Source organism: Rhagoletis pomonella, unplaced genomic scaffold (genome assembly GCF_013731165.1).
Source record: "Rhagoletis pomonella isolate Grant_MI unplaced genomic scaffold, Rhpom_1.0 Rhpom_scaffold_00001, whole genome shotgun sequence".
Classification (NCBI taxonomy): Eukaryota; Metazoa; Arthropoda; class Insecta; order Diptera; family Tephritidae; genus Rhagoletis; species Rhagoletis pomonella.
In genome coordinates, this window is record NW_023458555.1 from 56,955,197 (window position 1) to 56,957,433 (window position 2,237).

Here is a 2,237-nt window from a genome sequence, read left to right on the forward strand (position 1 = left end):
CGATCGCTATAGAGATTTGAAGAAGGAAACGAGACGTATTTGCCGCAATAAGAGAGAGGCCGAAATACGTGAGTGCGAAGAGCTTGAGATGCTGGCCGACAGGAAGAACGCCCGAAAATTTTACCAGAGAGTTAGGTGACTTACGGAAGGTTTCAAGACCGGGGCGTACTCCTGTAAGAACAACAATGGCGACCTAGTAACCGATGTTCAGAGCATAGTTAAATTATGGAGGGAACACTTTTCCGCCCTACTAAATGGTAGCAGCACGGAAAGTTGTGGAGAAGAAGAACTCGAGCCCGCAGTCGATGATGACGGAGTCGACGTTCCACCGCCTGACTATGACGAGGTACGAATAGCAATAACGCGGCTGAAAAACAACAAAACTGCTGGAGCTGATAGCCCGCCAGCTGAGCTATTCAGGTACGGCGAGGAGTTGATAAGATGCATGCATCAACTCTTATGCCGAATATGGTCAGATGAACGCATGCCCGACGACTGGAATTTAAGTGTGCTCTGACCAATCCATAAGAAAGGTGACCCCGCCATTCGCGCCAACTACCGCGGGATCCGCCTTCTAAGCATAGGTTACAAGGTCTTATCGAGCGTATTGTGTGAAAGACTGAAGTCCACCGTCAATGAACTGATTGGGCCTTATCAGTGTGGCTTTAGACCTGGCAAATCCACCATAGACCAGGTATTCACAATACGCCAAATTTTGGAAAAGACCTGCGAGAAAAGGATCGACCCTCTCCACCTACTTGTCGACTTTAAAGCCGCTTTTGACAGCACTAAAAGGAGTTGCCTATACGCCGCTATGTCTGAATTTGGCATCCCTTCAAAATTCATACGGCTGCGTAAAATGACGTTTAGCAATACCACCAGCTCCGTCAGAATTGGGAAAGACCTCTCCGAGCCGTTCGCCACCAAACGGGGTTTCAGACAGGGCGACTTCCTTTCATGTGACTTCTTTAATCTGATGTTGGAGAAGATAATAAGAGCTGCAGAACTGAACCGCTCAGAAACAATTTACTACAAGGGCGAGCAATTGCTGGCTTATGCCGATGACATCGACTTCCCGGTAACAAAAACCGCGAAGTCTGTTCTGCCTTTTCCAAGTTGGATAAGGAAGTAAAGCGAATGGGTCTGGTGGTAAACGGGGACAAGAAGAAGTATCTCCTGTCATCAAACAAACAGTGAGCACATTCGAGAGAAAGATTTTGCGGAAGATTTACGGGCCTTTACGCGTTGGCGACGGCAAGTACCGCAGACGATGGAACGATGACCTGTATGACTTTTACAACGATATGGACATAGTGCAGCAAATTAAAATACAGCGGCTCCGCTGGCTTGGTCATGTCGTTCGAATGGAAACCGACGCTACAGCTGTGAAAGTCTTCAACTCCGAACCCGCTGGTGGTAGCCGAGGAAGAGGAAGGTCCCCAATGCGATGGAAATATCAGGTGGAGAAGGACTTGATTTCACTTGGCGTTTCCAATTGGCGTCAGTTGGCGCAGAAGAGAAACGACTGGTGTGCTTTGCTGAACTCGGCCAAAATCGCTTATGCGCCAAAAAAGAAGAAATTGGAAATCAGAAGTAATATATAAGTGATGACAGGTAATAAGTCCCAGATGGTTTCTTAAATCACAAATTAGTTTTTGAGCAAATTGCAGATAGAGGGTATTAATGAATTTAAGCCCTCGATATTTCACATTTTTATATTTGTAAATTATTGGAAGATTTCTGCTGTGTTTTAGCAACAACTTGTCTGCAGTAAAATAGCATACAATTTGTGTTTCAAAAGTGTGTGAAAACCAATCAGTTAACTTACATGATCTCGGCTCCGATATTAAATAATTGTTTATACCCGCATTTTGGCACATTGGCTTGAATGTGCCATCTAATAAAAAGTGTCGTCGTTCTCCTTAGCTGCTTTTAAATGATGTCGGCACAAATTTCTGGCGGAGACATGAATACGGTGTAAGAAAATTCGTTTTCTGTCATTGTTTCCTAATAGAAAGGTTGGTTTGTTTTCCACCTTTGACATTCCGAATTCGTTCAAAATATGCTAATTTAAAACAAAGAATTCTTTCAGTGTTCCTCCGTGGTTTTTGGATATGGACTGTTTCTTCAATTTATAGTGTTCGCTTTATTTTTGTGGAAACGAAACATGTTTTGCAAGTTCTGGATCATTTCTACACTCTTTCTTCAAAAAGTTCTCGTAAGAACAAGATTTTTTT